This window comes from Python bivittatus, unplaced genomic scaffold, assembly GCF_059951505.1.
Source record: "Python bivittatus isolate LINGU-HERP-01145 unplaced genomic scaffold, Pbiv_v1 ctg000020_np1212, whole genome shotgun sequence".
Classification (NCBI taxonomy): Eukaryota; Metazoa; Chordata; class Lepidosauria; order Squamata; family Pythonidae; genus Python; species Python bivittatus.
Genome location: NW_028277030.1, coordinates 4,468,593 through 4,490,733, shown reverse-complemented (window position 1 = coordinate 4,490,733; position 22,141 = coordinate 4,468,593). Strand labels below are relative to the sequence as shown.

Here is a 22,141-nt window from a genome sequence, read left to right as displayed (position 1 = left end):
AGAATTTGCATTGCTAAAATTCTCTGCTGTTAGTCTGTCTACTAAAACTAACCAACACCAGAATAATGTGATGGAGGGAAGAGATTCCCTTCACTGGGCTTGGTTTTATAATCTCTGGTAGTGTCTCTGGTAGAAGACGCTGACCTTTGGGGCAGATGACAACAACTTATTTTGGCAAATGAACTCAGTGTGTAAGTTAGCTAACAAATTAGCTTCCAAAAACCACTAACAGTAGCTTGCAGAGTCACAGCTGTTGATCTCGGTTGAAATGCATTGTTTGCAGAAGATTTCTAAGTCGTTTTCAAAGTTGTGCCTTGTCTAGGGCAGTAGACTGGAAAAATGTACAACACAGAAGTAGATTTGTGACTACTTTCATACAAGAGCAATGTTTAATATATTAAAATAAAGTGACACATATCATGCAACACATCAGTTTATTGTCTGCTGAGGCTTAGAAGAAGAGAAGGCTCTTAGTACATTCAGATAAGATGGCTTTTAACAGAATATATTACAATAGGGTAACAAAGTAGAAAAGTACTACAACAGGACTTGGAGTAACAAGGAAATATAAGCACTTTTTCATAAGTTCGTGGAAGTTAAGGAGGAACAATTTTCATTTCTAATTTTGAGTACATGTAGGACAAATTAAGAAAACACATCTTTATTATTTAGGTAAGTTTCTATCATTTTCTCATGCTATGGTAAATTTAAGAATGCTCTGGATCATAGGCAGAATGTTTGGCACAATGTGAAATTAAGTGATTGTCAGTACGGATTCAAACAAATTGTGGACATAACTCCATTTTATACCAATCATTTCAATGAGATGGGGGGCTGGGGGGAATTAACAGATGTTCACATAAAGTATATGGATATTATCAGGAAGAAAAGCAGTTGTGCTCCAAAGGTTCTAGTTAAATTGCTCACCTTCAATCTGAAGAATCAAATGATAAAGTCTTTATTAAAATGTGGAGGTTGGATTATACCATAGACATATAATACTGACCCTGCACACAGAAAAATAGTTATCAGAAAGGCTAACTTTAAGCCTAAATTATTTTTGTAGAAGAGCACTCAAACATTTGTTTTTATATCTCAGGTAAGTACCAATCCCTTTTATTCTGTTTATTCCATGAACTCCCCACATTCACACACAGTGGATGGACACTGTGGAATCCAACAAAGTAATCTTTGAAGGAAACTACAACTTACAACTTAGCCCTGTTCATGAAACAAAATTAATCTCAACATTTCAGGTATAAAGAATATCCTTAACAGAGTTAAGAAAACAAACCAATGCATTTATATATACAACCATACAGAATATCATCTTCCACAAATGCCAAGAAAATATGACTTGTAAACAGAAGTCAATGCCTAAATTCTGTAGTCTGAAATGAGGACGGGGGAATCTAACTGAACAGTAAACTACCAGCCTTTTCTCTCCCTGCCCACAACCCCAAACCCTCAGTGATTCTTTGTAATTTGTCTGAAGTAGTTCCAAATTAGGTATTCTCCACAGCTCTTTCATCAATATATGTTTAACTTGTAGAGATGCCACAAATTTTTACAAGTGTTTCATTTTTCAAACGTCTGGTATCATTTTTCTTGAAACTGAGCTATAAACAATACTGCTGCGCAGCTATAGCAAATCCACCCAAAACAAAATTGAGTACCACAAAGTAACGAAGTGATATTTAGCCAGTTTAATAAGTAAAAGATCACGTAAATGAGCAAAGAAACAACAAATGTCGCAAAATACTACAAAATGGAAAAGCAACTTTAAAAACACAAAAGAAAATGGAGATTGCAGACGTATATCCTATTCAGTGTTAAAACTGAGAAATATTATGAAATATTATTTTTTATTCTTAATCTAATAGAAAAAGAATATGCGTTTGACTCAATTACTGCATTTGCTTTATTTCAAAACTGCTCTTCAGATTCAAGAAATTTCATTTGGTTCATATTATGGTAGAACAGTTAGTTCAGGCCTGAATATAGGAAGTATGGAAACATCTTACACCCAAGTTACAGCAGCTTAACAATTTGTTCCCAGGTATATTAAAAAAAAAGTTACTGGGCTGACTTTAAAGTCTTCAGGCATGGGTTATCTAAAGCATCATCTCTTCTCCCTCTTTGAACCTGAAAATCTGAAAATGTGTTTCTCTGTTCTAGCTGTGGCTGAGGAGAAGTGGGATATGTGGCAGCACCTTCTATCTGGTCATGTAGATATTATATTACATATACTAAGTCACTCCACTAAGTTATCCTTTTTAAAAATTATTTCAGAATTAAAATAATACTGTATGTGTATTTATGTGAATATGTACGTGTATGTGCATATATTTGTGTATGTGTATATTTGATATATATGTATGTTTAATATATATATACAGTATGTATGTATGTGTGTGTGTATGTGTGTGTGTGTGTGTGTGTATATATATATATAAAACAATCTTGAGAGCTTTGTTGATAGAGAAGGAAAAGTTTCATACAATTATTGTGATACAAAAAACTTAGCTTGTTAAGTTGTTAGCTTTTTATTTTGACTTTAAAGCTCCGTTTGTAAAACCATTTAGCTGACATGTTTAAAATTGCTATGCACCTGTTTTGTGTTTTTAGAGCCTCATGTCTATAACTATTGATATTCTGACATCTATAAAGTTATGGGGTGTGTGCATATTTTGGGACAGAGCAACTCTCAGTGAGAGTTTGTCATTTTGGTTACTCTTCCAGTAAGAACCTGCACTATTTCTGCAATGCATTAGATTCTACCGTATCACCATGTTGTGACAATTTTGCCTGGATGATGTATAAACTTTTCAGATGTTGGGCTCTGGGAAGCCTTCTGTCAAACTGCAACAGTACCTGATACGCTACAGGGAGTTTATTCTCTAGATTTTTAGATTTCATACTCTGTAATATTTCAAGACTATTCTCTGTTACTTTAAGTAAATACCTTATCTGTAAAAATAATGGCAGGCAGGCAGGCAGACAAGGGAATGAGGGAGGGGTGCCCCATCATTGCTACCCTTTTCTTAACTTTCTTTGAAACCACAATTCTGAAAAACAATGAATAAACAAACAAAATGGCAATTCAGCTGTAAATGGGAATAGCAAACTGAGGAGACTCTTTTGGGTCAACCTTACTGGGACTACCTCCAGACCAAAAGATGATTACTACTTTTGGGAGCTTGTCACAGCTCTCAGAACATCTTTGCTGAGAGACATCTTGCAGGAACTCCATAATATCCTATTATTTCCTAATGAAAGGAGTATGTGGAGAAATGAGAAATGCTTTGTCACTCTTTTTTAGCACTACAACTACCAATAAGACTTTTTAAAGCCATGCTGTATTACAAGAGACCCTGGGCAACCCACGGAATGCATGCTCAGAGTCCACACTTCCATATGTATTTTTCTATTGTTCCCTATACAAACAAGACTAAAGAGATCACAAAAGACATAAGCTCAACTCAAAGGACATCAGTAGGGTATATTTTATGAAGATGGAGGGTTGATATTACAACTGTATCAGTTTATCCTCTGTTGTTATTTCCTCACTCAGTTATGAGGGAACTCTAATATGAGAAAAATCTAATGCTGAAGTGCTGGTAGGTAGCTGAGCTACATCATTGATCATTCAAGATACATTACTGAATTTCAACATGAATAATGAACATAGTTTAAAATTGATTCTTTTTCTCTGATGTTTTTGTGTACAAAATAGAAAACTAAAACACAAGAGTGTTTCAGATGTAAGTCTAATGAGGAGATCAATTAAAAGTTTGACATAGAGGAAATAAAGTTACAGCCCCATATAAATTGCCAAAATCAGTTAGTGAATTTACTACACTTGGCATGCAAATTAATAGTTCTTTAGTCATGTTCTGCTTTCTGCATAATGCATAAACTAATAGGAGACTGATAATTCTATGTCTACTGAGAGGCAAAAGAATCCATAGCTCTGACTTCCCTCTTTGACAAGGAAGTTCCAACCTCAGGGGACAACGCACAGAGAATCTGGACACTGGACACAGGAGGAGCCTTGGGTCTGATGCATCTACATCCCCAGGAGAATTCTGCATATACAGCCTTTAAACAGTCATTGTAAGCTTACTTTTAGTCAAAGAGCCATTCTATTTGAATCCTTGGATTCCTCAGAGAGTCAGATCATCCTGAGTAAGAGCTTTGGATTGATATCAATAACGGCAATCCTACATGAACGTATTTGGGAATTAGTCTCAGTACAGCTAAGTATTTCACATTATTACATTTCTCATACACAATCCCTGCCATTTGCCTGATTTCAGAATACCTCCACACAAACATTTTTCACTGAACAAAATGTTTCAGTTTATTTAGATATTGTCACTGTAGGGGGCAGAGAGTCATTATTTCAAAACCAGAGAAAAACAGGCAACTTCAGCTGGATGACTGAATTCTCTGAACACTGAACAGCATCCCAAATTATACAGAAATTTCTTCAGAGTATTAGATAAGAGAGCTGTGCAGTACATTGGATCTGAAGGAAGGAACTTTGGACCCAGGACCTATCAGCAATTCCTTAACCCCAAGGAATCTTTTGGCAAAACTATAAGGGAGTTGTGGAGAAAATTCATGCAATCCTGTTTTAAAGAACTGCCAACAGGTGCTACATAAGCACTCCCATACTTTTTTCTTTCAAATCTGAAGGACTGCACAGCCCTATTAGGTACACCAGACAGTACCACCTGTAGGAGGAACACATGTAATCTGTGACTGATCAAATTGAGACTTAAAATACATTCCATGTAACCAAAACACAGAAAATAGTGCCCAGTTGTTAAAGTGTGAAACCAATTCCTTTTCATTCCTAAATCTACCTACTTCCTAGTGTACTGAAATCATCTGGAACAAGTATAAATGTGAAGTCAGGACAAATGTGCATTGCTTAATTACACTTTGCAAGGCAAGAATTGACTATAAAATCCTTCACCAAAAATTATGAATAACATGAATACTCAGCCATAATATTTCAACCTGAATCTCTACTGAAGCTTTGAAAAATTAGTTTCTATTTTTCCCTAGTGCAAATACTGTGAGGTAATTTTACAATTGCAGTTTGAAATCTGCAATTGCAATTAGTAAAATAAATGAAAACTCTATAAGCAGCAGTGAAACTGGCACGCGACTTAAAAGCTGTCGTGAATGTTGCCTAAAAATAAGCTCACAATGACTATTTTAAAGGCTGTGTGTGGTCTTACCCATATATTCTGGCAAGATGCAGTTTCTCCGACCACAGCTAGAATCATCCAAAGCAGGGGCACTGGAGAGTCTCTGTCTCACCTGTCAAAGTTGAAGAACGCTGCTCAACAGACCACCGTGAGTTCATGGATAGGATCCATAGCACTGCAGCAGCTGTTCCTGATAAGGCTTCTTTAACTATAGAGGAAATCCTTTCATAAGAGAATCACCCTTAGTGTGCATGTTCTAGCACCCGTGCAGGAGTACGTGACTCCACAGAGAGAAAGAGGGAAAAGAACCCAGCCTGTTACAATAATTATCCTCTAGCTGGACATTTGCTAACGTATTAACTCACATCAAATAAATAGTTGGAGAGACACGAAGATACTTTCTGCATTGTTTATCTTACTAAAATAATTTGATTGTCAAGTAACATGTTAGGGACACAAGCTTTATTAATTTTAAAAGGATTTCTTTGTTCCTATCCTAAATAAAAAATATTTCAAGCTTGACGAAAATAGTTTAAATTGGTTATGGATAAATTGTTTTTCCTTATAGCAAACTAAAATAAGCCCAAGGTAAACAATCAAAGAATACTAAAAACTTAGACTGAATAACCCATTTGTGAGAATATTCCTCTCTCATACCAGCCTCTGTCCATTCTGCAATTAGATAGTACTATGCAGGTGCTGAATTATTGTTAAAAGAGTGCAACTTACTTTTTTTAGGTATGTGTGGCTATTATCAAAAAACAATTCAGTTCTCCAGCTATGAAAATTCTGATACTTTAATTACGGGCAGTAGTCATTCCACTAAGCAAAAAGGCTCTAGAGAGATTACTTGCATTTTCCTGCAATATATATTTTTAGAGTACTAACTAGCATAGTTTGGGTATTATTTTTCTTTGGTTTTGTCAGTAGCATGTTTGAAATAAATTTTATTAAGTGGTAGTGTAAGTAACATTGCATTGTGGGTAGCAGTTTCCTGTTTTAACCTAGCCACATCCTCAACTGTTATATGAGACAAGTTTCCCATATTTTGTACAAAACAGACTTTTTTTCTTCAATGAAAAATGAGACTGAAGGATAAAAAAGCGATAATGGTTTAAGTTACTAAAGATAATGGTTTGTTATACAAGCTATGCTAATATAGAATAAAACATTTCTTAAGGGCAACAGATAGGAAAAAATCATTTTACTACTATTTTCTGTAATGTATTTATAGCATACAAAGTGTTTTAGAACTTATTCATTCCTACAGTGATTCTGTGAGGCAGAGATATTAATATACCTTTTGTGCCATTAGAGCTCTCTAAGGCTGATGAGAAAATGGTTTGGCACAAATCAGTATGCAGAACCACATCTTCTATGAAAGATAAAATGCTTCCCACTAGTATTAAACATTGTTATTACAATCTCAGTGGATAAAAAAACCAAGTATCTACTGCAGGTGAAGTATATACAATCACTGCATGTATTACTATGCTTCTCTTTTCCTAACACCACACAGATTAGTCTTCTGATAGCCAGGAAATTCATAACAATGGTTCCTTTCCCTTGGAGTTTGTTATGAGGGAGGATCTCCTACCTCAGTCAAATAAACCAGAAGCCAGGTTGGGGATTTTTTTTCTAACTTTACTCACTCAAAAGCTCTTGAGGAACAATTTTAAAGTTCCCAACCAACACCTAATAAAGCTTAGTTACTTTAAGGCTTTCTCAAAAATTCCTGTTTCTCTTCTAACAGATTGTGACAGATGATCAAGGATTACTCTGGAGAAACCTACATGTTCTGAAGTACAGCTCTTAGCAGCTCTAAACAACACTGCCATTGTTTTAAGGTTTCTGGGAACTGTAGCTCAGCAATACCTGGATGACTGAAGTTTTCCTAAACCTGATTTGGGACACTGTGTGTTCTCTCCCAGTCGCAGCCCCAGTCTTTCCCAAGTAGGGGTCCTCCAGAGTTGTTAAGAGTACTTTTGTTTTTATCAGATTCAAAACAAATAACACTATTATTCCAAATTGGGAAAGACTGATCTAGCTCTCCTTCCATATCAATGCATTCATTCAACATTTAAGCAAACTGCAGCCACTGCCTCCACACTACTTTTATAAATCTCATTCTGTCCAGCACATAAAGGTTGAAGACAGCTCTAGCAGGCAATCAACCTATTTCCCATCATGCGTTTTCTGACCCAAGCAGAGAGAAGCTTGGAAAAAAAGGGTTGTGTGAGTACTTTTTTCACTGCTGGTTCAAAATTTAATAATGATGTTTTCCTTTTCTTTTCAGCCATATTCTTGGAGGTTTCCACATCACCAGAAAGATCTCAAAAGGGAGAAAAGTCTTTCTGCATTATTTTAATCAGCTATAACTCCATCCTAAATTATACTCTGAAAACAGAAGAATGGATTAAGCATCCTCTTTTGTCCAACTGAAAAGAATTTGGTATCTGCAAAAAGAAGATCTATTACCTTGTAGTAGGAGATGAGGCAAAGAAAAACAATTTCAGAAGACAAAAGAGTTATTGTTTAAATAAGCTCTTAATCTATTATAGGGAACATGTTTTAGACATGACTAATCTTTAATTCCAAGTGGCTATTGTAATGTAGCAAGAAAGCCACTGTGATACTGTGCATAGACCAAAGAAACACAGGGTCAAATCCCCACTTAGCTATGAAACTTGCCAAGTGATTCTGGACCATTCATTACCTCTCAGGCTAATCTAATTCACATTGTTGTGGCAAAAAATTTAAAAAGGGAACTTCTGGGGAAGCCTCTCGAGTTTCTTGCAGATTACAACTGTCATTAAATGAAGGCAAAATAGGAAAAGGTTATTAGTATATTAAAAGGTTATTAGTATAGTATACCTTATGAATTTCTAAACTAACTTTCAACTCTTCTTAGACTAAGAATGTTATTATTCCATATCAAAGAAAAAAATAAAACGTAACAGAATGAAATAACAGTTCCAGAAAAGTCTTCCAACAATATTTGTTGGAATGCATGGAACACCTTCACATTTGTCTACTATGTGGTAAAAAGGATTGTGGAACTCTTAAATGTCATCATTTCTTTAGGCAACTACATATATAAGAAACTACTTCACTTGCAAAGGTAAAAGTGTGTTTGCTTTTTAATGGGAAGCTAGCACCGCTGATGATATTGAAGCTATTTTAGAATGGTAACTTCAAGTTCTGGCAAAAACATGTTGATGCAAAATGCCGAAATACTATAATTATACATGTTATGTTTGAGTGTAGTTTGCTAAATAAATTAAGGGAAGACAATTGTAAGATATAAAGTTTGAAGAATGCTAGAATACAAAGAAGAGTGACTCGAAGGCAGGTTACGGAACAAAGTCATGCTGTACAATATTACACCTTTCAAATAAGGCAATATTTGACTTTATGTATGATAGACTCAAACATAAAAGAGCAATGTCTGGAAGTTGGTGAAAACCCATCTAATAGTCATGTCATTATGTTATTTATTGTGGTGAAACTGAAAACATCATCTATATGCTACCAATGCAAGAAATTCTGTTTAAACCTGCTGTAAAAATAAATGTCTACAGTACAAATAAACTTTCTAAAACATATGCATTACACTATACACTCTCCTTAAATATTTGTGTATGTTCACTTTTAACTATTTCATACAAGTGAAAACTATAGGTTTCCCAAACAGATTTTGGGCTTTTAGTGATTCAAGTGCTTATATAAATATAAAGATCACCTTATTTGTGATTTTAAAGCAAAATAAATCTGATTACTCCGATTACACTTGTGCTTTTTTAATATCAGATGACAAATTTCTCTTACTACAAGTTGGACCAAAATCTTTCCCTATTCATTGCCAAAGACATCTTTTGGCCAATTCAACTCAGAAAACTGAGTATTTATTTTTAGATGAAGAAAAAGATATAAGCAAGAAACTTGCTTTTTTGCAGGCTTCCTAATGAATTGCAACGCCAGGTTCTAAATAGCAGTGCTGTAAGCTGTTAAAGAGATAGTTGTTAATGTTTTCTTCATCATTTCCTCAGAAATTATGGATGGTTGATTACCATAATTTCTTTGGAAATTCACCTTCATATAGGTCTTTTTCAAACAAAAAGGATCATTATGCATCTCCCCCATCTCTCTGGGTACAATTTTAGAGGATACAGATCACAAAGTTATATTTAAAGACCCATGAGAAGTTTTCTTCCCTTGTTAAGCACTGCATTTTCCCATGATAATTACTGATATGTTGAGAATTCTAAAGAAATTCAATGCAACAAATAAATGCAGAACATAACACTAAAAGATGGCAAAAGATGTTTATTACAGATTCACTTCTCCCTACAAGAATTCTACAGAAAGCTAACTTTATAAAGAAATATCACTATGAGGAAAACAATGCACTCAATTTTCAACTCATAGTAATAGTAGATATAATACATCAAAGGAAATATGAAGAAATATACCTAAAATACATCAAATAAAGTTAAGGAAAATATTTAAGAAGTATATTGCCAGAGTACTGTAAGAACTCAGATTCCTATAATATCAAGATATAAAAGGAAATCTAACTTATTTAGCCAACAAGTAACTAAAATATCTAGATTTTGTCCCAAATTTGTGATTTTAAAGATAACATTTTTAAAGAAATTTTTCACTTACAAATTTTTTCAGCCAAGGAAATTATATTCACGTGTAAACTGATCCTTATGAATTAAATTTGATCATTAACATAGTAATCCTGTAGGCTTACCTGGGAGGGTCCTATTGGACTTGTGGGGGGGTACTTCTGTGTAGACTCAAAATCTTATGCATGCCTATTAGGTCTTACTTCAGATATTCATGCATAGGAACACACTGTAATAAATAAAAACCTAAAATTGCTATTACATTAAAATTACAAAATCCCATCACATGTGACAGAATTAACTGACATAATTGTATATTTTTGTTTCTTCTGATTACTTTATTTATGTATCACCATTCAGATTTTTTTAAATGTACAGCATATTTCTTCTGCACACTAATAGATTTAAGAGAGGGGAACTAGGAGATAACTGAATATATACAGAATTCAGGAATATTAATGTTATGGAATTCATAAACAGATATAAAAGATATAAAAATGCAGTCAATGACATTTTTCAAAAATTAAATGTTTACATTATTTTTCCCCCTAAACTTACTTTCTCCTCTTTGTTATTCCCCACACCCCTTATCCTTTTTTAGGTATACATCAAATCCTTTCCTGCCATTTCTATTCACTGTCCACTTGGAATTCAACAGAAGAAAAAGGACGTTCTTTGCATCTCAGAAATTTAAAATGGAAATACTAGAAAAAATGTTTAGTATTCTGCTGAACTACTGTCTTCAGTTAAGTTACTAAAGCTATTAATATTAAGAGTCAGTGATCTATGGCCTTATTAACAAAATTACCCATAGAAACACAGGAATAGTGCCAGGGATTCGGCAGTTTCTGAAAGATGTTTTCAATTTTGTCCAAAACACAAATAAGCAAATAATGCTAACACACAATGTCTGTGCACAATATTCTTTAGTCTACACAGCATGTTGCAATTTATTCTGAGGCCTAAATTACAGACAGAACACTAGCTTCGTTTTAACTATGTGCACTAATACAGTTAAAGCTTTTGATAGATAATTGTATTTTAATACACTTAAAAAGGCCATATAAATTTATATGACAAACTGCCTAAGTAATACATATGAATCAGATTTATGTTTCAATGCAAATAAAGCGTCCCTCATTGGCCTTTGAAATCTGCTTATGCAGAAATCTCTCCCTGAACATTCAGTAAGTAATGTTTTGTTTTTAATAGCATGCATTAAATACATAATTGTTTAACTACCAGAACAGATATCAGAATCCAGCATAGTGTGTCCTCCTCCTAAAATATGCAAGTAAGTCACACTACACACAAATGACAGGTTCTCTAGGAAGCAAAACAGGCTGAATATAATTGCATTTAATGTTCATTGCAGAAAGCTGCCAGCTAGCTTTAGGATCACATAACGTAGACAGACATGATTTAAGGAATCCCCAGACTAACACTTTGGTGACAGCCAATTACAGCCCCAAAAACACAGCCCCAGTAGGCAGCCTGCTAGGAGGACTTGAGGTAAGGTAAAGTTTCTGACAATGAGTTACAGATTCACAAGCTCAGGAAGACAAGAAGAAAAAGAAAAACAGAAGGAATCCAGCTACCCAGCAAATGTGAAGCAGATCCCAAGATCGAGATACAATCCAAATATGTAAATTATTGTAAATCATCACTGTTGTTCAGAATTTCACACAGACATTTGTGCCAATTCTGGTATATTTCTCCACAGACACAATAAGGAAGCAGAGGAGGTGGGGGGGGGGGGTGGAGGGAGAGAAAGAAGAGAGAAACAGGCAGGGAAACAGAGAGTATAAATGAAGTTCTGCTGTCCATATGCTTTAACGGCACAGGAGTTGAAGCTCTTTCAGCAATTTGTATGCTCTCCAAATCCTCATGAGTCACAAAAATTAAAAAGCTGGATCCTTCTGGATTCCAGAAAGGGCCTTACCACGGGCCTTTTGTCAAACTTTAAAAGGGGGAGGAAAGGAAAAGCCACAGTGCTGGGCAGTCCCACTTTACTTGGCTTCTATGATGTCACAAACCACATGATTCTGTCTCTCCAGTAACAGGGCTTGCAAAAAAAAGGAGTTTTAAAAGCTTTTGCTTTTTTGGATTGTGTAAATGCTTCATTCGCCTCACAAACAACCACAGAACCACAAGTGCGGTGCAAACTTTCTCCAAAAGGACACAGCAAGAAGCCTCTGGTTTTTAAATGGTTAATCTCAACAGGTCACCAACAGCCACGGAGACCATCAGAGTCAGTAAGTGCTCTCAAACCACATTCTGTTCAGTAATTCTAGATCTGTCAAATAGTTGTTCATTTTCTTTTTCTGTTGTGTTTCCTTGCTTTTTGCATGTTACCAGTAGTGCAGCATGTTTGCTTTTTTATTGTAGGCAAAATGGAAATACATCTAGATTCTATACACCCCAGATATACTGCAAAACTAAATGGATCTTGGCTATGATTTCTGATTTCAGTATAAGGCTTCAAAGATTCTTTGCACCAGAAGAGAGACACTGACAGGAGGGGAGAGCAATGGCATCTAACAGTCTCTTCAGCTCAGTGACACCTTGTCAGCAAAACTTCTTCTGGGGTAAGTCTTTGTGTTTCCAAAGATTACGAATATCGCTGATTTGCACAAATACTTTGCTATATGTGTGCGTGTGTATTTAAACTTTCTAATTCAAATTAACCTGGTGTGAGTAGAAATAGTGATAGTGTTCTTTTAATTTGAATATTAACTGAATTTGACACATTTTACTATAGACACTTGAGTGGCGGGTGGATTCTATCTTCCCTATATAATCATAAACAGATACTGAAAAGGCATGGTTGTAAGATCAGTGTTGAAGGTACGATGCTGACTGTCAATGCTGAGCATAGAGCATGAAGGAATGGAGAATAAGATGCCAACCATTTCAGGGTTTTACCATGACTAAGCAGTAAAGTCACTGCAACAGGCAAACAGGACTCATTTAATGCTTCCTAATATCTGATGAAATCATTAAAGGCAAGAAGACTCCTTATACAGTTTTTCAGTAAGATACAGACATTGGCAAGCTGAATCCACAATTAAAACTTACTTCCAAGCAAATATCCTGTGGCAGCTAATTGGCCTGCCAAAAGTGCATGGTATAATTGAAGATCTTACGCATTTGTTTCTGTTCACTGCATAAAACGCTGTTACGCACCCACCAAAAGTTACAGGGAGTCTCTTATGCAGTTCTAAACAAATATGCCCACAAGCTAAGAAAATCACTGGCACCAGAACGATAAGAGGAGTAAAGCAGAGCAAAGACGCTGATCAGTATGATTCTATAATGTAATAATGTGTTTAAGGGAGCTCTGTATAAATACCTGTTAAAATTGCCATTTAAAAATATCATTATGAGATAAAAAGTTAACTAAGATCTTACTCCACCTATTTCAATGTCTGTCTGTACATGAGAGAAATTCTCAAGTCACAAAACAGCATCTCTGAAGCCCCTTTGATCTTTCCCATCTATGATATTTTTGAATTTGTCAGTACATATATTAATACCATATGAAATAAAAGATTGCCATATTTTAAGAATGCATAATATGTCTGAATAGCTTCACTGATCTCTATAGTATTTGCTATGCAGCTGAGACTTAGTTTCAAAAGATGTAGTAAAAAGCTGCCTAAGGCCAAAATCTATTCATAGTCCTCTGAGCAATAGTGGGAGAGATTTTTTTTTTCTTCTCTTTGAAATACTACCAAAGTATCAAACAATATCAACATATAGAAAGGGAACAAAATCAGAACACTTACAATATTTTCTTAATGCTGTCCATCTTGGCTGAAACTTACGTTAGGGTTGAAAGTTCCTTCTAAGGAAAAAAAACCCCGGTGCCTGGAATGCTGTCACCGTGTGCACCTACATTGAGCTTGTATTGTATCTAGCTGATGGTTGGAGTTCAGTTTACCCCTCCTACTTCACACGTTTCAACTGGCTCCCGATGAAGCATGTGAATCCACTGCAATCTCTGAGCATAATTAGACATGAAGCAACCCTTGTGTTCATGGAACAGAGGGACCTATTTAATTTCTGATATGCCAAGCCTTACGATGAGCTGGGTAGTCATATGCCTGAAAATTTAGCTTCTGCAAGTTCACCATCACACTGAGTTATGTTAGAATGGGCAACCAGCTTGTTGAAGTAAGACACAAATGCAGGAGGTATTTTGCAACTGTTTCCCCCCAACCCCCCCCCCCCAAAATCGGCTTTAATGAAGCATAGCTTACAAGTAATGAGACATTATCCTAGTTTTACAATAGTAAATACAGTTTATATGTATAGGGAATTGCTGTTGCTTTTAATATCCAAAAGGAAAACACTGATGATTCAAATTAATATAACGTGTATTGCTGACTGTTAATTCCTCTCTTTTGGGCAAAGATATGGGCAAAGCATACTTCCAAATACTTCCTATTTAAATAAAGAGGGTGACGCAAATCTAACATCAATTTTCAGAGAAAAGATAACTTCACCTGATGATTAGTTCATGGCAGACAAATTGAAGCTTATTTATTTTTAAGTGCTGTCTCCAAATAAATATATATAAGCTAAGTTAGCTATACTAGACATTGACAGCTGATGTGCATTAATAAAGTGCTCTGATTCTTATTACCAGAAATGCATCATGTGCATTTATCACTGGATTCTGAATAAACGCCTTTCCATTCAGTTTAGTAATTTATCTGTTAGAGCTTTTATATTCAGTCATATTTTCCTTCTTAGCCACATTGGCAAATAACAGTTAAGAAATGATACTAGGGTATGGAAAGGAACATTGGATTTAATCAGTTTACATCTGATGGAAATTTATACAGTCTTAAAAAAATGCCCTCATAAATCAGGGCAATTCTGAACGTATCAGTAATTCTATCTTCTGTGTAATGATCAACAAGAAGTACCTACCTGCCTTAATTAAAATTAACCATGGTAATTGATTATAGATGAGTAGCAACAATAAATACACCCTAATTTTCCAGTAAAATATATAATCGGTCTTGAGTACAACCCACAGGGATTTGTTTAAAAGAATGGAACACTAGTGTTTTCATGCAGCTCCTGTTCCATTTGCTATGGCTTGTGATTGAGAATTTCCTGTTGAGTTATGCCCATCATTTGCATCTTAACTTTTAGCCCATTTATAAATAATTCATGAGATTAGGGTACCAATTTTTTCTTCAATATTCATCTCTTGCTTCTTTTTAAGAGATATTGTCCCCCCCCAAAAAAAGAAAGAGGCAAGTTGTATTTCCAGTAATCTGCATGCTGTGATATATTGCATATCATACTAATTAAACACATAAAAAATAAATAACTGGTTTATAAAAATGGATCAGTTAATGGTTCCCTCAATGTGATTTTAGTCCCTGAAATATGAAAATATAAGAGTTATGTTAACTACAATTTGTGTTATATATTGCTGAGTATTCCTATCAGAATTACTAAAATTACTAAATCAATACTGTTAGAAACAAATATTTTAGACTATTCAAGAGTAATATATAAGTTCTAATCTATTTTGAACATTGGATAAAGGAGTATTTCTACTACGGTTTTTTTAGTTCATGACTTTTACATTTACAAATTTTAGAATTACTATACAGATAGCAATAAAATGAATTGGTTTATTTATTGATCCAGTAACTACTGATATTCTCCCCTTATTGCTCAAATACTCTAATCTGATATAAAATTCCCTAAAAACAAAAATGTTCCAGCTGGTTAAAAGAACACCAAAATATTGGACACTTAAACAAACAAGTAAGTGAAAAAAAGCTAATTCATAGGAGAGGCTAAGATTTTATCAGGCATAGAGGATTAAACTTTATTGAATAGAACCATTCACAAATCAAAACTTACTTTACTTCAATACTTTCATACAGCGTTAATCAATTAAAACCTTTTCTAGTGATTCAAAATCCATGTGCTTTTAATTTTGCACATTGGTGGTCTAAAATATAGAAATGAGGCTGAGCTAAGTCAGTTTGTATAGAAACTTTTGCTTTTTTCCAACAAATATTCTTCCAAAGTTTTTCTTAGAGCTGCTCATAAGAAGACTGAGGCAATATTTTTATACTGTACCTCCTTGTTGAAGTAAAGGTTAAGGGTTATCAAAATATCTCAGCTGTATATACAAAAGAGAGAGAGAGAGAGAGAGAGAGAGAGGAAAACTTAAGTATTCACATGAAAATCCAAGAGAACTATATTATTTATTTTTGCATTTCCTATGATTAATGATGCACCAGTGTATACTTGAAAACTGAAGTCAAAGTAGGGCTAGCACCTTGAATTCCTTTATAAACTAAAGAAATGTCAAGCCTAGTATACTGTATTAACAGGCCACAGAAAATATTAAAATAGCCTACCACCCGCTTTAATATGCAACACTGCTAAAATCCTCACAACGTGCTGTGATTTCTGCAGAGGTGGTCTAATAAAATCTTAAAGAGTATCTTATTTAGAAAGCTTAAAGTATGTTTTCTTCAGTGGACTTACTTTCTGTTTTAAAGGCATGATCCCAACCAAGTTTACTCAGAACTAAATATCACAGTGGTGCTTAACAAAGTTCTTAAGACTGCTGCCTAAAATGTTCAATTCCATTTCAAGGGGACTTTGCAGCGTATCTGTGTAACATAGTACAACATTTAAAGAGCACATCACGTTTTAAAGTGTCTATATGGTCATTTTTCTGTTAGATGGCAAAACCAAAAACAATCAGAACGAATAAGGTAAAATCAGAATACAGCCAGTTCTGCTCCCATTCTTACAGGTATTTAATATCTTGTACTTTCTCCCTTTCCAAGAATTGCAAACAACAGGATATGACACATGCAGTTATATTCTGCTACAGATACCATGTAAATCCTCAAATTTAAGTACGGCAGGTGATGAAATGCGTTCAGAACATACACTATTAAATCTGCACTATTAATAAACATTACAATAAACTGTCCATTTAACGATGCCCTAGAATATAAGAACTTTGAATTTAGGGGGCTCTAAGTGGCAGCAAATTTAGAACATTAAATCCTACCACAATTTTATGCTTACTACTCAATATATTAAAGAAATCCAACTTCAACAAAATTACAAACATTATAGTATTTCCATCTTTTTTCCAATGGTTTTAAAACCATATTCAAATTCGGTTTTAAAAAGTATCCCTTAAACCATCATCCTATGAAAACTTACTTGGAGGCTGCACTGAACAAGAAACAGCTTATTTTCAAGTGAATGTGGATATGATTGGGAGTTCTATCATATAGTGAAACTAGGAAATATATTTATTTCAAAAGGGCTTCCCTTGGCATATCAGGATTATACTGTGACCACAAGCTGTTGTCAATAGACTACAGACAGCCACATAATTCACAAGTCTTTAAAAGTGCTCTTTTTAAGGCAAGAATTGGTATACATGCAACCAATATATTTTAATAACACATAACCTTGCTTACTATCCATTGACTTCAATATTATTTAAGAGGAGCAACTGAGTGCAATATTGCAACCCAACCTTCCAATTTGTGGGGTGTTTCTTTATCTGAAACTGCTCAGGCTTGTTCTTAGCGATGTTCAGATGTTTCTGTTTTCAAACTAATACAACTTCCTTTCATATGTCAACCTTTATATAAGAGTCAATATTTCAAAGCTGCCATTTATTAATTAGATTTACCTCACTTTCCAGTTCTAAGAAAATGTCAAAGAGCTAATGAATACTTAAAAACAACAAAAACAATAAATCTGTAATAAAATTGTATGAAGACAATAAAAGTACATGATCAAATAAAGAGTACATCCACACACATATAGAGAAAAAAATAACGTTTTTGAAAGTTGAGAGATGTGTATATGTGTATGAATTCATAGTTATTAAGTCTCTCCTATGCAATGCACAATGCACACTATATTTTAAAGAGGAGCATTAGGCAAAATATCTGAAATCATAAACCAATTTAACATTTTCACTTAAAATGTGTACATTATTCATATATATATATATATATATATATATATATATATATATATATATATTTCTTATTTAAACACATCAATCTATAATCAATATAAAATTGCCTTGGGGATTGGAAAGAGGGATAGGAGAGAAAAGAGGAGCTACATACCAGCTATTTGATTGTTTAATATTTATGAAAAAAATAATTAACATGTTATAAAAATATCAGCAAAATAACAAAATCTAGTTTTCCAGTTTGACCTGTGCATCAGGAGTTGGGGGAAAGGAATTTTGTATTCAAACTTTTTATTTTCTTAAACTAAGAATTCACTCTACTTTCTCCTTATGTCAGATGAAGCGTGGTAACACAAAAAGACTCCATCTCGATCCACTAACATAGTCCCAACACAGAAATATCTCCCAGGAGTAACAAAAAGGAAACTACATTATGGTTTTTGGAAGAAAACCAGTATTTTGAAAAAGTGAGGCATATTCTCAATAGTTTACATCAGTAATATTTTTTATTATTCTTATAAAAATCATCCACTTGATTCTAAAGTAAAGGTAGTTAGACTATTATTTCTTCTGTTAAAGAAATAATGAAATAATGCATTCTTTGGAGTGAAAATACATAGAATTAAAAAAAGCATTCTGTGTTTAATACAGTAAAACTAGAAACCCTGTGATAAAAACTGCTTTGGCAGACATATATATATATATCATTATGTATTAAGATCAACAAAGACCAAGCTACAGTAATAAATTCTGTATAATTTCCTTTGAAATCAATGGGACATACCTCCCAGCATGCATTTAAGATTGCTGCCTGATACCAAAAATCTGAAATCCATTATGTGCAAGAATGTTCTTACAATGGATAGTACATATTTCCTAATACAACATAGTTAGGATCACTGTGACAGTGGCTTTTCATATATTTAATATACTTAATTGATTTTAATGCCCATGTTTCTTAATTTTATTCAGACATCTACAAAGTATTGCTTATCTCGTTATGATCTGGTACTCTATAGCAAATTCACTACAGAAAAGTATTTATTACTTAGGGGGAAAATCTCAACATCATATTTGATAAAGAGACATTAAAATTATCAGCGATACAAAAAACATATTATCTTTTGTGTGCCAAATAAAATAAATATCAAATTGTATATATAAGTAGACAACATATTTTCATGAAATGTGCAGGGGTGATGGAAGAACAAGTGTTCACAAAGGTACACCCATCAGTTCATTTGGGCAGTAAAAAAATTAGACTCTCATTAAAAACAGACCATGAAAATGTGCTGATGGCAAATTTTGATCTCATAATTAAAACAGGATAAGCTGTACTAATATTCAGTATGTGACTATGTGGTTACAGCGATCTTAACACAGTTTAAAAGCAGCCTACAAAGGGAATTCCCAACACTGGCCAACTTCACACATTTACTTCAGCAAGATTTTTGCATCATGTACTTACAGATCATGTCCTGGTCTAAATTACACATAAAGGCTGTAAAGGGTATACCTAGCTGCTGTACAGTACAGTAGTTTCTTGTGCAAACCTGTCACTAAATAAATAACTGCAATAATAAACTGAGGATGTTAGAAACTTAAACTCAAGAAGAATAACTTACTGATATTGTATCATTAAACTACCAGAAAATGTTTTAATTTTAATAATATACTTTAAGTTTTAGCAAAAAATAACCTACATAATAACATTATTTCAAATAATCAGTTGTTTTAGAAAGTCACTTAGATTTTTATGCAAACCTTGTTGCAATATATGATCCTATAAAATTGTAGCTTATCTATTAACACATAATGTATACAACTCTGAATTACCTTTTAACATGAGAATTCATTCCGTTTCTGTATATAGATATACTAAAATGTTCATTCACAGCAAACACATTTTACTTCCATAAATTCTAATTCTGAACTATTAACATTTTTAGTAAATGCTAGACTAAAACTATAATCCCATGATTTTAACTCCATTAATTTCAGAGACATTATTTCAGAATAAACATACATTATCATTGCACTGCAGTAGCATTCTTTTAGTAATTATTCTATAGTAAATCTGCATGTATACCCATAACTGGATAAAAAATGGAACAATCCAAGAATATTCCATAAAATTTGGGGGAAAAAATATTATCCTTTAATCTCTCAAAATCTTATTTTTTAAACACACTTCTTATTTTCATCCTTTACAAAACAGGTTTTGGGGGGTTTGTTGCTTTCTTATATATTTCTATATGAATCTAAAAATCATCTAGAAAAATTATTCATTACCTCATTCAAGTAATTTAATTCACATTAAAACTGTGAGGCTAAACTACAATACAGGATTATTTCAGTGGAAAGGAAGGAAGAGAGCAGTTTTAAAATGCTAGGGCAATCAAGGCACTAATCCATTATGACTTGGTCAGCCAACAGTATATACTGTACATTATAAATATACTGGCTTCATGACAGTAGATAAATACTACGGCTACCTACCACAAGAAAAAAATGTGTGAATACATCACAGATAAATATTCTGTCAATAAGCAAACTTTCATTTAGATAAATGTTATACAGTGATAGCAATATTAAGCATATGAGTTGAAATGAAGGTTACTGATGCAGATTAACTGCAACAGAATGTCTCTGCTTCAAAGTTTCTTATGATCAATAAAAGGCTTTTAAAAAGTTTTTGCTTTGCTTTCTCCCCACCCCCACTCCTAACTTTGCTAAATATAGTCCCTCACAATACAATTTTCACATGAATGCAAACAAATCTAAATATGTGTTTTAGCTGCCTGCATGAACTGACATTTTGAGGCTGATGATCCTTTCTAGAAGAAACAGAATGTCTGCATACATTAGCACGCCTTGAGCAAATCCTTTCTGCTGCACCATAATGATGTGATCCAAAAACTCAAGGGCACATTAAACAACAGACTACCTGTTCTAGCCATGCTTAGGAATGTGGCCAAATCATTTTTTTTTATTGATTTAACCTTTACAGGAATGTTTCATATCCTCAGAGCAAAACATTTCTAATGTATTTATAATATGATACACCTCTAAGAAGTCTATATTTACAAAGAGAGAGAGAGAGAGATCTAAGGGTAGAATACTGTCTCCCTCACTGTTCGCGATTATGTTCAATTTTTAGGTCTGTTGATTAACAAGCTTTCATTATTTTTAAAAGTCCATTTAATTGCACTGGAGGGACATGGAAAGCAATCCTTTGAATGCCATTCCTACTCATATCCCATTGAAATAACTGGCAGAGTAGGAACCACGGCCAATAGATTATGCATAGAGTTAATATCAAAACATAGACATAAGTTGCTCAACAGCTAATCAGCCAAGGAATTCTGGCCTTGTGCTTCAGAACTCCTCTGTTTCCAGCTCTTGGCAAAAAAACAGAACAAAGAGGAAAAGATTGTCAAGGCTTTGAATAGCTACCACACGTTGCTAGTAGGCTGTATATGACCTGATGCATAAGAAGTCATGCGCATCTAGTCTATATTTTTCAAACACAATTTGAATGAATACAAGTTCAGTAATGCTTAAAGACGTGTAGGTCTACACTAAGTTCTATCTGTAGGAAGACATGGAACTTGTTTTAGAGCAGTTGTTAAAATTAAACTTAAAACGGGGGGGGGAGGGTTGCATGCCAGTTGGATATAAATGTTATCCATTTTTGGAAAATTGTAGCTCTTTCAAAAGTTCTGTATATTTCTATACAAATATGATGAAGTCAGCTTCTTCAAGAAACTATAAGTTTGTTTAGCATGAACGTATTTATTTTGAATTTAGCTTTGATCATACATTATATATTATGTTTATTATATTCCCAAAAACTGCAAATCACATTCACACTGAAGTAACCCTGACTCCTGAAATAAATGTTTTCAAATAAGGGAGGGTGAAAATAGGAAGCTAAGAATAAAAACTCAGTTGAATAGCTATCAGTCCATAAAATTCAAAAGTTATTTACCCATATCACCTAAAATATGATGCCCAAAGATCCTGACCAAGAAGTATGAGATCTGTGGACAGAAGGATAAAAAATAAAGTGTTATAAAACATTACTAATAGAAGGAATGGTGTTACCATAGCTCAATACTGTGCCTCTAGTTCAAGGCAAGCATAGCAGCAGGAAGCAAGCTAGGTCCCCACTGTTCCATGTTTACTATCCTATTATCCTACTTTCAGAAAGCAAGAATGATTTTATTTAAGCTGGGCTTTGGTGCATAAGCATAGTGGACTGCATTGGTAAAGAGTTTAAGTAA

General features: G+C 33.9%; 1 protein-coding gene across 5 annotated transcripts in view; it reads right to left on the bottom strand.

Annotated features, from left to right (window-relative positions):
• The window catches only part of SUPT3H (SPT3 homolog, SAGA and STAGA complex component), a 271,532-nt gene that overhangs the window by 220,052 nt on the left and 29,339 nt on the right, over positions 1-22,141 (bottom strand). Inside the window, exon 2 of one of the 5 annotated variants that reach the window (XM_088133748.1) lies at positions 9,982-10,085. The exons of the other annotated variants lie outside the window; for them this stretch is intronic. The gene's annotated coding sequence lies outside the window, so the exon portion shown is untranslated. The remainder of the gene's footprint in view (positions 1-9,981; positions 10,086-22,141) is intronic. 5 annotated transcript variants of the gene reach the window in all.